The 15,901-nt window shown below is 38.0% G+C and overlaps 1 protein-coding gene and 1 long non-coding RNA gene across 14 annotated transcripts in view; one reads left to right on the top strand and one right to left on the bottom strand.

Moving 5' to 3' along the window:
* Nucleotides 1-15,901, bottom strand: part of LOC147872556 (protein argonaute-3-like) — a 204,193-nt gene that overhangs the window by 178,977 nt on the left and 9,315 nt on the right. For 6 of the 13 annotated variants that reach the window (XR_015537186.1, XR_015537177.1, XR_015537188.1 and 3 more), the window contains one exon: nucleotides 6,579-14,280. The exons of 1 other annotated variant lie outside the window; for it this stretch is intronic. The gene's annotated coding sequence lies outside the window, so the exon portion shown is untranslated. Of the gene's footprint in view, nucleotides 1-6,578; nucleotides 14,281-15,901 lie in introns of those variants that run through there. 6 more of the 13 variants (XR_015537178.1, XR_015537180.1, XR_015537179.1 and 3 more) reach the window with 6 other exon arrangements.
* LOC147872557 (uncharacterized) lies at nucleotides 5,709-12,219 on the top strand. The gene is made up of 3 exons (XR_015537198.1): nucleotides 5,709-6,098; nucleotides 11,122-11,386; nucleotides 11,894-12,219. It is a non-coding gene; the product is annotated as an uncharacterized LOC147872557 (long non-coding RNA).

Raw genomic sequence — 15,901 nt, 5'->3', positions numbered from 1 at the left:
GATGGCGTGTATCAGAGCCGGTCTGGACGCGGTTGTAAAGGGAAAAACGACCATCCCATGCCAGGAATCAAACCCAGGTCGCCCAGCCAACACGACTGACCAATCCCGACTCATCACGCTCCAGTACTTTCGATATTCTTATATCGATAACAACAACAACAACAAAGATAACTTTATAACTCTCTTGATATATAATTTACTCTTCATATAGAAATACTCTATCACAAATAACAAGAAACACTTATTACGTGAATGCAAATATTAATTATTTATTGTTAAACAAATAAGGCGTTAGTATTACCGGATGATTGTAAGTTTTACATTGGAAACTACGTGGAAGGAAGCTGTCTAGCCTATTTCCATACACTCACTCTAATATTTTCTGAAACCACTTAGGGAAACAATAAATGTCACGATGGCCGGTGATTCGGTAGAGGCTCGAATTTATTTCCTCCTGAACATGATGCAACATTGGCAATCGACCGTACACGCATGGAAAATAAAAACGTTTATGTCGGTTGAAACTGCAGTTACATTTTCTGAAAGTACCACAGAATGTTAATTTCCTCCCCCCCCTTCCCAGAAATTTCCGAAAGTCAATAGCGAATCTGTTACTGTAACGCTCAAAACTGCTCATTTTCTTTTTACCTTCACACTGCATTCGATTTTACGTCATTTCATACCACAAACGAGTCCCCGATGCGTCAGAGTTCGTGTGTACTCCAACACAAATCACTTATGCTGTTAAACTTACACGCACACAAAGTTATTTTTCTTTACGTGTTCCTCCTCTTACCATTGATGTATCCCTCCACCCACGTAATTCCCTTTTTGTTATTTAAGAGGGTGTTGAACAAGATACCCCTACACGCCCAGCACTTCACATGTAAAACTCTTGACTCAGCCCATAATCTCCCCTTTAATCGAGGTTAATATTAATGTTCATAACTACTGGTTTGTCACTGTGATATATAGAGTGTTGCCAAGTAACACAGGTTTATAAATGTGAGCCAACACAGATGGGGAAACTCAGTGAGTTCAGAGAATGGAAATACAAATTGGTTACGTGGGATTTATTAATTAGGGTTAACGGATAAGACAGGCATTACAAACGTTCCTCAATCGTATCTCGAGGTCAGATTTCAAGTACTTATTTTTCATTCCTTACAGGCATTTAATAATAAAAAAAAAGGTAAGAGACAACTGGGAAGACCAAAGCAAAGATGGGGGAATATAAAAGATCCTAGATCAGTGATGGATTCTTGTGAATACGGTAATAAATCTTATCATTCCAAAGAAAGCGGGAAATTTACAGATTATTTTTGCTTCTCAAGAACTCTGTTCAGTCGAGTTGGTTTGATAATGAGACACGAAATAAATTATTCTAACATCAATGAGCTATTCGATTTATTTTTTCTTTTGACCACTCACCCCCTTCTAGTGCCGAGGCTGAGAGTAAGTAGGAGCTTACTCTTCCCCCAAACGCCTACATGGCGTATAGTGGGACAGCTTTACATTTTTACGTACAATCTTTGACACACTCTGTAAAAACGTTCGTACTTTTATCACTGCATCCTCTGTAAAACCGTCATTGGCACACGTATAGAAATAAATGTTTATTAATAATATAATAAGCACTAATATAATTCAGATAAATACCCATATCTGAACAAATATAGGGAAAATTACATTCTTCAATCATTCTAAGCGAAATGCTTGTATTAAGTGAACATATAGTAGAACGTGTTATTAATGTACACGTATGTCACCATGAGATCTTGTCGTATGAAACTGCAGTCAAGACACCAATCGCATACACTACATCTCTGATTCTCAGCAGGAAGGGATCAAGTGGAACGTAATTTGTATTCGTTTAACTCCTTACCAAAATCCGAAATACTGAGACGAATAAGAAAATACACTAAATGATAAATTTGGATGCCTGTGGAGAAAAGTGAGTGGCCTATTTTACAAATTACTAATCCAGCTCCTGGTAAATGAGAAATGTACACAAAAATATAGTCTAAGAAACTCGAAGCTCAAAGACCACTACGGAAATCTGAACACAGAGAACAATTTTATAATAGATCTCAATGAAGGCGTGAAGATGTCAGGGGGGGGGGGGGGTTCAATCAGTTCAGGATAAGGCCAATTACTGCAGTAATTATTCTGTGTCCCATAAAACAAGGCGGATTCCTTGACCTGAAAAACGATTCTCTCGTTCTAAAAACGAAGCGTTGGATGTACAGATGAAAATAACTAAAAACCCAAATAATGACAAGCGTCGAGAATCGAAGTCGCACGGAGAAGGGTAAGGGTGGGAGAGGGGCAGTTCGTGTTAAATTAAATTAAAAATCCTGTACAAATAATTCTCACCCATGATGAAACTACAAACTTCCCTCTTCCTTACTTAGATCACAGCTGACGAACTGGAAATATTGTTTAAATTGGACCAGCTGTTCCAAAATTATGAGGCAATGAACGAACACACACACACACACACACACACACACAGCGTCTGGTCGTCCATTATGTGTGCGTGCGTGCATGAACAAGATGGACACATTATCAACATTTATTTATTTCATTTCCGATTACTGAATATAATGAGAGACAGCAATTTTCCGACGTCTGTGCACGGAGAATCCGCGGTGCTACAACTGTAGGTTTGGTCGCTCTCTCTCTCTCCGGACCCCAAACCTTAGTACATCACTTCACATCACCTCCCCCGGAAACAGGCTGGAACCAGCTCGTTACGAGGGTCCACGATGTAATGACCAGTAACATATGTCAGTTCAGTCATCATAATTACACAATTTTTCACTTCAGAAAATGAGAGACCGTAGTGACATCAGACGGTCACCTAGTGACCTTCATACCTACAAAGCCATACCCGATGTATGGCGGCTTCCTGGCGTTTTATTGAGGCAGTAAATCCCCTTGGAAATTTTCTCAAGAAGACAAATGTCAGAAATACAATGGTCAGCAGAAATACAAGGACACTGTAAGACCCTATCTCCCAGATTATAATAAGTCTATACGGAGAACATCTTTCTACAAACTTAGAACAATTATTATGTAGTATAGGAGTCAGGCAAAATACGTAACGGTTTGCTCCAGTATTAAAGAGAATTATTTCATTTCGATCACAAAATGTTATTTTAAAAAAAAACTTAAAAGGAGAGACTTTAAAAGGCTTCACATACAACGGAATGCAATATTTTGTTTATTTCCCTATCTCTACGCAATTTAGCAACGATTCATGACCATCTCTTTCAACCTGGAACATGCCAGAACGTCCCAGCAATTTTATCAAGACCACAAACCAGCATATCTATCCAAAGTTTACACAAATAAGATTTAGATGTTCAGTTCCTACCTCTAAGAAAACACAACGCGTCTAAAGTACAAAATTCAACACTTTAACACTAACACTAGAGTATAAAATAAGCAAACAAATATTAACACTATAAATGACACTAGATTTTTTAAAACCATTTTTGATTATGTGAATTAATTCCCTTTTGCCACTGATGATGACCTCTTGAGGTCGAAACGTGTTTGGCACTAGTGTCATTTATAGTGTTAATGGTTTGCTTATTTTATATTCTAATACACTACACCAGGGGTGGCCAACCCAAATGATCTTTCGGGCCACTTTGGAAATGCATCATAACTCCGCGGGCCACATATAAAATTATATATCCCCATATTAGATTTAGATACACTATATATTCGCAAGAATATTATTTTAAAATCAAAGTTAATTTTTTCTCATAATTTCGACAGATAATTTTTGAATATATGGATGCACAAATAATGTATTTTTTTAATACATTGGTTTTCACTACTTTGGCCATTATAAAATAAATATATTTTGTAAAAGTGTGATGAATCTCGCGGGCCGGAAAAATGTTCAAGGCGGGCCACATGCGGCCCGCGGGTTGGCCACCCCTGCACTACAAGGTGGGCAAAGTTTTATGGTTAACATTGTTTAAGAAAATGATTACTCTTTAGTCTGAGAAGCATACTAAACACACACATAGCCTCGGAAAAATTCAAAGTTCCTGCATTATAATATAGCGGTACATATAGTTACCACTGAGATTTAAAATCCAAATTAAGTTCCTATGTTGTGATACGTGGCTCGATGTTTAATGTGCGTTCATTGTCAAAGCACCTTCTGCAGGGTAGGACGAATTAGAAAAACCACTTTTGAACAAGATTAATTTTATTACCACCGGGTACCATTGACGTAGCACGTTGTGCGCTGGTTCCTTTAATACAGCACACCATCTAGTACCGACAAATGCAACACATCATTCAGGTTCGAGTCTGTGCCATTTCATCGAAAAATCAAATTAACCAAACAGATGATTAATATTTTTCATTACATATGTTTACCAACCACTTAAAAGTGTTTAATATTCAGTCACTTTTTTAGGCGTTGTTTGAACAAAGTGTATAAAATCAATCAGGCCTCTAAACTTTATTTCACATCGAGCTCAAATCTAATTTTTATCGCTTAAAATAAATAATTTACACTTTTATCACCCTAAAAATACATTCAACACTGAGGTCCTATATAATATTTCTGAACAGTATAGCTATTATAACGAACCCCCAATCCAGATAAGAGCCTCAATCAACTGCCCGGATTATTTATTCAATTACCAATATAAAGTAACATAGAAGCATATTGTGCGAAAAGATGTAAACTGATCTTTACTGTTTGTAATTTTTATCTGTCACTGTTCGCTAAAGAACCACGATACAAATGTTACAGACTAATCTTCTATTTTGAATTCAGTTAAATTAATCATAAATCATGTGAATGACAAGCTTGTCGCACTGAACTACGCTTATGGTTCAACATTCTTAACATGGCTTTCAACTATAACACGACGACCAAACAAGCTATCCACTAAACACCACCACTGGGTTACCTCCACCTGAATTTAGTTTCCGAGTGTCCCGTAAGACAGTAAACACACAGCAGCACAGTCTTCATATCAACGACATATAAGCGCATCACAGGACAATAGCATCTACATGAGAAAATAAAGAATGGCTTTGTGGGTGTAATAGGATATAAAGACAGTTATAGCAAGGGATCATAAGGGCGTGTGATATGGCGAGACTCAGGTATGTTGTGCTGTGTTATATGTAATGACAAAGACTCACGCAACCAAGCCACCGTGAATTCTTCGCCTTTTACACAATGTTCAAAAACAGAAGAAAAGAGTTATCTAGTTGCGGGCCTACAACATGCAGAGATTGGTAACATGGTTATTTCTTGTCACCGTTGGTAGTACTCATTCCTTACAGTTCGGCGTATCGAGTAGTGTTTACAAGTTAGACAACACTTCCAATCACTCTTCGTAAATAATTCTAAGTGTAGGTAAATATTTAGTTTTTACTGTAGAGAAACTTTCAGAACTCCCTGTATTACCTTCGAACCATTTAGAGAGTGAAAAGTTGGAAGCCCAAAGCCATTCTCTTAACAGGATAACCTCTTGACAGTGTCATTCTTCTGCACTTTCATGGCTTAAATCTCTTTAAATTTAATCTGCAAAGCTATACTCTGCAAAGGGGGAAAAAAAATAGGACAAGGAAATTCTATCAAGGTGAAAAATTTACATGGAACGGTGTTAAAAGCCTATCTAAACAAACGATGCCCGGATCATAAGCGAAGGATATTGAAAGATACACAACACGAATTGTAGGGAACACTTACTTAATGTATGCCTCAGTACGTTTCGTGCGCATGCGCTAATCTTGAGGTTGTTTTTGTCTAGGCAGTTACTGTAATCATGTTTTCAAGAACCACAAATCCCTATAATTCTTCTTAGCCAACATATATTTTCCAAAATATTACGTGTTCATGACAAAAGACGGGCGCTTGTCCGAAACACGTAATTATTCGATAACACGTAGTGTAAAAAAAAGTGACTGGCGAAAATACACACCGGGTCTCTACACTAGACAGAAATGGCAAACATGCATCAGAACTGAGTGAGTGCGCGGTGGAAACATCTCTGAACTCTGACGCAGCCTTGAAATGGAACTTGCAGAGAATCTACACACAGCAACCGACGGTAAGCGCATTTTCCAAGCCCTCAGTGAACACGTGTAAATGGGTTTGCCAGACTATTCGTAACACAAGAATCGGATACGTCGCAACTCGTGTCACGACCCGATACTAATGCAACGTTAATCAGTGGCGTAATTAGTCACCATTTTGTCCTCCGGCTGTTAGTCAAAGCACACCACAGCCATTATCCAACATTCTATGGAGAAAAAAATATTACAACCACGGGTTAACGCATGCCACAAACAAGAACAAATAAAGTTTAGTTTCGCTGTGTAATAGTAATAAAAGTGATATGATTAATACGTACCAAATTAATGGTTACTTTCAGCTATAATTTAGCATAAAAGAGGCCTTGGGATATGTATTTCAATAACAGTTAATAATAACTCGTATAATGGCTGTTATTCAGTAATAAATTGATGAAAAACGTGGTTGTAGAACAAAGGAAAATATCTGACAGAGAATCACATAAAAGAACGCAAAACGAGAGCAAGCGATACTTTTATTGGTTGTCAAATATCATTAAACTTATCAACTACACAAGTTATTTATGCAGGAGTACAGTGTACAAATTTAAGTCACGCATCCAACTACATGCAGGGAACCACTAGAAATAGGAATGACCAAAATGACAAACCAAGGATTGTCCAAAAACACAGCACGGCACTAATGTATTAACTGAGAGAACAATACCCAATAATATAAAAATGATATAATTTATGTTTGTGTGAGTAAGTATATCACCTGACGTGTGTAAGCGCTAAGGACTTATGTTGTATTATTCAGATCAGCTCACAAAGATGTGGGCGGAATATATGGTTTCCTGATGATAGACGTTAGTTATGGCTATACGTATTCAATGGTCCCCACACACACACACACTTTCAACATTCCTAGAGATGGATGTTTTTAAAATGTATTCTTCCTTGTAGAGCGAAAGACAATGGTTTTGTATGGGTGTGGAGTTTCTTGTGCACCCTGAGGGAAGAACACAGATTTAAGCTGTCTGAGAAGAAAGTTCTGAGAAGAATTTTTGGTCCTATGAACTAAGAAACAACCGGATATCATGCGGAGCGCCATAACTTATGCTCTTTACCAAATATTAATTGGGTAATCAAATCAAACAAGACGAGGGCAATGTTTATAATACATTTGATGAAAATCAGTTCAAAATTAAAATGGAACACATAGACTTACACAGACAGAATGGTGATCTCATTACCCACATTCTTCCTTGAAAAGGAAAGTTGTATAAAAAATGTTTTAATCACATTTTTCCGGGCAACAAACAAACAAACAAACAAATATTAAACATCTAAACCAACCGTAGTAAATTTCAGTTCTATCGTCTTTAAAACAGAACCTCTGTATCAATTAAAATTAGAACAAGCAAATTCAGTGGCTCTCTGAAATACTGCAATTATCACGTGGAACACGCAGTACTAACCGGAGATTCAATCCGGAAACTCTCCTGTCGTTAAGAATGTCCTGTGTAGTCACATCATCCAAACTCTCAGTAAGACAAACAAACAAACACTCATCTCCTGCCGGGTCCATGTCGTCAACTGCACTGTAGACGTAATCTGATAAAAGAGCTACAACGGATGAAAGATCTAGTTACGGTCCGTCGCCAAAGTAACAAAATGTTTCAATGCTGTCGCTTCGGTTTCCAGATTCCAATAAAGTTTTTACTACACAAACCGGTACTGATACTTCAAATTTAAATACTTGTCTGAATAATAACAAAACAATTGTGTGACTAACAAATAAGCTGACTATTACAAGACTAGTCACGTGCCGGGTCAGAAATAAAGCTTGCGACTCCAAGACGGGGGGCAAAATTACGTGCTGCTAAGTACGGGCTATCGCACACCTCGTCAACCACAAAACAGCTCGGAGTCATCCGATATTTATCATTTGCCTCCGTAAGAGAGGGATCCAAGTACAGAGAGCTCACATTATGTATCGAGACAGAAAAAACAAAAGAACTACATACTTCCAAATAATAATAATAATAATCCGTGGCGTACAGCCCTCTGAGAGCCAAGGCCGACTAGCTGGCGTTCACATGCCTAAGCAGAGGTAAACGATCAACCAACCAGACGCAGGGTGACGTGTGGTCAGCACGACGAACCCCCAGCCATTGCTAGCTTTCATGACCGGATTGTAGCTCCCCAATTTCCTCACGATGCTGGGTTGGCACCGGTCCCATACACTGACGAAAGCTCATGAGAAATTTCTTTCCCCGAGACTCGAATCAGCGAGCATTCCGTATCGCCAGTCCGAAGCAAGATGCCTCAGACCGCGCGGTTAATGTAATATGTATAAACTAACGTGAAGAAACTCTTTTCAGGTATAAAGTAATAACAGACAAGATATTAAATCTGTTCACTTATTAGAAAAAATAATCCTATATTGTCTTAAATATAATTCATCCAGTACTTTACACAATTAAATGACAGAGTGAAATTAGGTTTTTGATATTCCACTGCAAGCAATTACTGTTAATAAAATATAGCGAGAAAAGATTATGAGCTACCTTTCCTCATATCATGACGTTAATTATTCAATTAATGCCCTATCATTTCATTCACCAATTACAATTTTATAAACATACGCGTGTTGAAAGCCAGCTTGACTTCGCGTTTCCGCGGTGAGAAACCAACACAAAGCAACATGATACATTACAAATGTGTTTTGTGTGTTATAATATAAAAAAATATATCCAAAATAAGCATTTTACACTGTCAATTGAAAAGTCAAGTTTTTGTTAACATTAAATAAATATTTACATTTTAAAAACTGGAACTCTTTAATGGAAACAATGTAATTCAAGCAACACCAGGTTTGAACATTTGAACTGTATTCCAATTAGCATTGTCTGCGATCGTGTTCTTCCGTAAAATGAGGACAAGAAGATAATTTATTTCACATCTTATAAAGCAGACAAAATATGAAAGGAAAGAATTGTAACATTCTATAGAGTTATTTAGACTATTCTTCTTGTCAGTCGAAATAACGCGAGCTAAAGATGTAGAGGCCAATTATAAAAAAAATATAATCTGGAAAAAGCACAAAACTTTCAGAACGGCAAGTCTGAAGTCGACTAAAATATTATATTTTAATAACGACAGTCATTTCTTCCTATTTGGTTACTTACCTGGAACCTAATTAGTATAACAATAGACCAATGCCATATATTTTTCAATAGTCTTATGAAAACTTCATTTCTTACTGTGCCCCGGTGGGTATCTGTCGGCATTAAGTTACGTCACCCCTTGTAATCGTGTCTTCCTCCTAACGTGGGCTGGATTTACTTTATGTAATTGTAGGGGAGAGCTGGGTAAAACAGGTCGCCTGGCTTAGAAACTGCTGCTCCCTTGTGAATTGCAGGCGAACTTCTCAAAGAGAGGAGGGTAACTCGGTATTTAGAAAGAATCAACGAAGGACATCTTATTATTCGTAACTACTTGGAAGAAAGTTGTTTTCAACAGTTTCTATTCATATCTTCGGTTCATCTGATTCTCACTTGACTTCTGTATCAAAGAAACAATTTGGTTTCTTATTGATGGAGGCAGTAACTCTGTAACCTTGCAAGATTACACGGTGCAACATCCTCGAAGAAGCTAGTCATTTTCATTTTAATTTCTTCGAGTGCGAGCTTTAACACTGGGAGCCAAATGACTGAGCCCCGCGGCTATAAGGAACTGCAGCGAACCTAGGATAAAACCCTGCAACTAGAACACAGCACAACAAGGCCCGGTGACGGAACCGAAATGACGCCCTGGACGTGGGGTTGTTAACCCGTGGTCCGCCTACGTGTTTTGTACGGCCAGTGTACATATTTGTAATATTTTATCACTCTACGATCCAAAATAGTTACCTACATCAGAAAACACTCTTTATTGATATCGTAAATAAATAACAGCAGGTCTACTTATAACTGTGAGCGACTGTACAGATTGTCGAACGTCAAATCAAAAACTAAGTACAGGTAGTATGGCGTCTGACAAACAACTGGAGGGTTGAATGCAAATAGAAAAAGAAACACTGATACTCAAAAAGTATTCAAACTAAAGCAGTGCCTGGTATGTAATGACGGCAGATTACAATTTTACCTGTTGTCCTTCCTGATTCCTGAATAGTATTTGACGTTCTTTGTAATCTCTGAGAATCTGATTCCGAATCTGGAATAAAGAATTCTGTTTCATGTAAGGTTTTCGTGAAATAAGTAATTTCAATTTCTAATGTTTAGGAATTCAACCACTTTTACATACTGTAACGTTATTCAGATGATACAGAAAAACATCAAAATTTTCTTTACTTCCATTTTAAGCAACATTAAACATATGAATGGGAAAATAAACCTGTAAAAATTGTTCCGGTTCCACACTGTGTAACAGAAACAGAAAATAACACTTATATTTAACGTGTTCGAAACTTTTTTTCCCACTTGATTTCCCCTTATAAGCTCCCTTTTCAAGTGTTCAAGCAACACTGATCCAAAGATAGCTGTCTTCGGACTCATCGCCGTGAAAAACTCAAACCCTTCAACACTGATCCATCTATTCGAAATCCATTTCCCCTGGTAGCGATTTTCCATGGTAGAATTCCGATAAACACTGAGTAACATGTGAATTTGTTTAAACCACATATCCTAACTTAATGTCGTTTTTAATAAACTGTCATGGCGCTGTACTCGTTGGGAGTCTGAAAAGGGTTAAGAATCGCCAGGCGCAATTATGAGAAACGAAATATATAAATCAAGGGTGTTTCACAATAGGGTACTGAGGGTACCGTCACGTCGAGACGGCTAGAAAAATCCACAGTTAACCGACACGAATATATCACCTCAGTCAGGCTAAGACGACTGTCACCTGGGTTGCAGGAGAAAAGTTTTGACCTAGGCAATGCGGAAGAGCACTGTAAAGTGGGGGCATCTGGACTTTATTAAAAAATATAATTCTTCAACTCTCATAACGTAGCGTTTTAACGAATAAGTTCAACATGATAAATTTTATCCACAGATTTACTGTCATCAGACTTCTGCTTGGGTCAACACTATCATTGTCAAGAGTTTTATCCTGATGAACAAACAACAGTCCGGTAGAAATCTGCCAACGTTTCAGAGATGCTTGCTGCCTCTATCATCAGGGCAAGGACTCCTGAAACATCGGTAAACTTCTACCAAACTACACGCCGCAACGACCCACAAAGACAGCCATCTTCAATGTACATTTGATCTGTGGGTATGAAACAAGATCATCACGCTCTGCGCCATATCAGATGAACGTGAGTTCGCATTACTTTCCCACCTTTTGTCAGTATAAAGACTCTTGCTATAGTCAGGACAGAACGTCCGGTGTTCGATTTCGGACAGGACAGGATTTCTATCTTCCCGCCACGTCCAGACCGGTTTCCTATACAGTAGGTACCGGGGTTCTAGCCGGGGTGTGAAGCTAACCATCTTGTACCCAGAATAAAAATTCATGGAGAAACATTTTTGTTATTTATTGTCTTTCTACTAGAACATGAGAATTTTGAATAAGCCCCCTTATCAGAAACATACGTCTTTCGTGTATAAATCAATGCTGTAGGTAGTATCTCCATACTGACAGAATATTTCAAGTTTTCTTGCGTTCAGAGATTTCTAAGGAACAGCTCCATACAAACTCCACTCTTTCATATTAAACGATTAATCACTTGTGTACTTAACAGAAAGTCTCAAGTCTACAAGCCAATTACTGCTGGTAGACAATTATGAAGACAGATGACACGATTGCTTTTAATTTTGTCTAGATACCGACGTCCTCGTCTAATAAAGAACACGACTTTCAACCGACCACATAACGATTCTACATACCTGTAAGTCAAGAAGAAGAATTTACATAATATTCTCTGTCTTAATAAATGCAGAACACGTGTACTAGCAAAGACCAAGTGAATGGATGGTAGTAAGTACTTCAACTTGAGACGAAAGTGCTTCAACGACATTTTAATACGCCTAAGGCTTACGTTGAAAACAGCTCTCACATTTCTCAGAAACTCTTCAACCTAAATGTTATTAAGTATACGTAATATGTAATTTACCTGAAACAATCCAATGAAGCGGGGTTTATATTGAACAGCTAACAATCACTCAGCTGGTTAAAAGAATTCTAGACCTTTATAAAACCCGATGGTTCATTACAGTGTCCACAAGACCCCGACACTGATCCAAATTCTGAATCCAGTCCACATCTTTACATTCTATTTCCTAAGATCCATTTTAGTATTATCTCCCCATCTACGACTAGGTCGACTTCATTCAGATTTCCTGACTAAAAGTTTCTACACATTTCTCACATCACTCTTAAGCTTAGTTTTCTCTGCGTTTACTTCTATACCAACTTCTTTAAAAGCATCTAACAACGATTCTACATTTTTATTACTGATATATACGTTCTCAGGGGAAAAATCCATCATCGGCATACAAACTCTTCGTTTCCTATTCTAAACCATTCTGAATAGGAAATTTCATCAGACGTGTTTAAATATGCGGAATACACTTTTGATTTACAAACATTTTAAAGAGTCCATCCAGCTTAATTGGTTCACGGAATTCAATAATAGAATAAAATAGAACACTTCCCTCATAACTAAATCAAACGTTTATCCAAAGTCTACATAAATGGCTTATGTTGAGTTTAATGAGTAGTAAGTCTACATCACATTCAATATGAATATCTTTTGGGTCGCTGTGCTGTGTAGTCTGGTAGAAGTTCACCGACGTTTCAGAAGTACCTGCTGCTTCCAACATAAGAACTCCCTGATGATGGAAGCAGCAAGTACCTCCGAAACCTTCTATCATACTTCACGGTAAATAACCTTGAAGACAGCAAAGTTCATACACGTCGCCGTGAGAACCAAAAATCTCACACATTAAGAATGTGGGATAGTATGAAATACAATTGAGATCCAGGATAAGTACACACAAACATTCTACCTGACTAAAAGGCCAAATTAATTCAAAACACGCACTTGACCGGATGCAAGGGCAATTCCAGTCAGACTATTCGTCTCCTGGCTTCCGGTAATCAAAGACTATAGGCCTAAGTTTACCTGAAAACTATCGATACACGTATGAAAAAAAATAAAATTACAACGAATTCTAAATTAAAATCCAGACGTGTGTAACCGGGGGGCTCACACAAGCCCGTTGATAATTTTGTTCATTTTATCTGACCCCTTGGCACAGAAAATATAAGATACCTAGGCGATACATCAGTATCAAAATATCGATACACATATATCCACATATCGATATATTTGCCTGTCCCTTCTTCAAAATTCCAAAATGAATAAGAAAATACAGTAAGCCCCTTGTTAAACTGGAGTCACACCGCTGATCAAATCATATTTAAAAACATTCCTAAACTTTGAGACTCTAACTTTATATTCTATCCATACACAAGACTAGACGTTAATCTTTAAAGGGAATGTTTGACTAAAAATGCCTGTTTCCGTATGTGATGAGAATTAGATGTTCTTGAGGTACGTTGTGAGTGTTGTGAGTATTGTGGGTGAAGGATATATTTTCTGAACCCCAAATATGCATGAAATTTAAACTGTTCAGCCTATCTGAAATGTAGCAAGCTAATATAATTATTTTTAATTCTCGTAAGTGTTAGACTGAGTCTACCACCTCCATGGGGCAGAGTCCTCCTAGAGAAGCTAATACTCACAAGCTCGTCAAAAAATTTCCCGCCTTATTCAGTTTTAAGTTTTATGAAACAATTCACAACAGATCAGATCAGAAACCTAAGCCAGATAAATCTTGTCCAAACCCTCATATATTATATCCTTAATATCAATTTAATTATTAACTTCACACCTATAACACATATCACACATGGTATTGTACCTTCAGGTTTCCCGAATAAATACTTTACTTGCTACATTCCGCGCCAATCATGTCATCGCCATAATATTATTTGGTAAATGTACAAATTATGTACCTCAGAGGATGATTTTAGGTTCTCACGGAGTATAGTACAAAGATGGCTGTCTTGTGGGTTGTAGCACCGTGTAGTCTGGTAGAAGTTAAACAACGTTTTAGAGGTCAATCGGCATCACCATTATCAGGAAGATCGCCCTGTTGATGCAGGCAGTAAGGACTTCTGGCTTGAAGCTTCGATGATGCGTACCTGCAGTTAAAACTTTATGACTGTAAACCAGTAACAATAAAGGCAGCATGTGTGTCAGCCAAGGTATCCGTCCAGGTCCGTGGCGCTTTTAAACACTCAGTACCAAAGTAAGTTTTTAAAATGAGGGGTTTTTTGGCTCTCACACTCAACTCTTACAGCCGCGATTAATTTGTGCAGGAAACGATGAAGCGCGACTGATTTGACTGCTACAAGAATGATCAATTACGAAAAAATATTTTAATATTTTTGCAGAGGATTGTTATGGACGGTTGTTTGCTGTGCAAATATCGGTTTAAGCAGACTTTAACAATTAAGGCACGAAACATGACGTCACCTATCTCGACTCAGTTCATGTGACCTCATAGTGGCTTCAGATGTTACAGGAAACGACGCGGGGCCTTCATTCTGAAAACTGCGTGCATCAAATCTAATGGCTCTACACAATTTGCCCCGACATTGCCTTTCCATCGTATTTGATCTCTGAAAAGGAGGATACGGCTTGATAATTCATTTACAAACGAGCCTTATACTTAAATCTACTGAGAATTTTTGCAGCCAAAGCTTTGCTCCAATCAGGCAATTGACTGACAGTTCAGTGAATGACAGCTTTACCAAGAGAAACTGCAGCTTAAGTTCTGGTCCATACTTTATTCGTTCTCTGCGAAACTTTATAGCCTACATAACAAATTAACTGACCTTCTTTCATTGTTTCACACAACTAACCTTACTTCAGACTGTAAAGGATTCTGCGAAACGAATGACTTCAAAACATAAAAATAACGTAAAATATAAAAAGAGAAGAAATAACTTTTCTCATTTCCAAAAGTGTCATGAAATCTGCGACATGATTAATGACTGCAAATTAAGTTCAAAAATGATGCAGACTTCCGTAAGATGAAGTAGAAACGGTGAAGCACAGTGAAGGCAGATAACTTTCTTTCCAAAAGCCTCTGAGGCATATAAAAGGATCTGCTCAGGGCTAAATGTAATTAAAGGAAGGCTTTTGATAGTGCTAAGTCCTCTCCCAGGAATTTAAGGAGAAACGAGTTCTGCAAAAGTGCAAAAATAAAAAAAAAGTACTGACAGTGAGTACTTGTACCACAGCGTGTACAGGAATCTAATAAAAAAATTACAAAATCAATTATAATGTAATAATAATTGAAACCAATTCTAATTTATGTTTTTGGTTGCAAGTACAGTGCGGACTATTTGTTCCTCTAGTAGACTCAAAGGTATCTCTGTGCTTAATTAAACACCAAATCATAAGGATGTATGGAAAAGTGGCGGCAAAGGTCCATGTATTCTTAACGTTCGTACTAGACAGTCGCCTTCACACTCTGGCGACTCTACCCAAAATAAAAGATCCCCAAATACCCGTTGAAGTCCCAAAGTCGGCATGGACTCGGTAAAAAATTACGCGCCATGTAAACGCACAGGGGAGAGGTGGTATCGCTTCTACTCATTCTTGACGTCGGCACTAGATAAGGGTGAGTGGTTAGGGTCACGCCCCGGCCGAGCTCTACCCCCGGGAAGGGACCCTGGTACCTATTGGATAGGAGGATGGGTGAGCCCCAGAGCCGGTCTGAACGCAGAGGCTAGAGGAAAAGTCCTCTGCCCACGT

Source organism: Zootermopsis nevadensis, unplaced genomic scaffold (assembly GCF_977971745.1).
Source record: "Zootermopsis nevadensis isolate Lab colony 2312 unplaced genomic scaffold, Znev_1.0 Znev_ptg000026l, whole genome shotgun sequence".
Lineage (NCBI taxonomy): Eukaryota > Metazoa > Arthropoda > Insecta > Blattodea > Termopsidae > Zootermopsis > Zootermopsis nevadensis.
The sequence above is the reverse complement of the archived record's forward strand: the minus strand, read 5'-3'. Positions and strand labels throughout refer to the sequence as shown.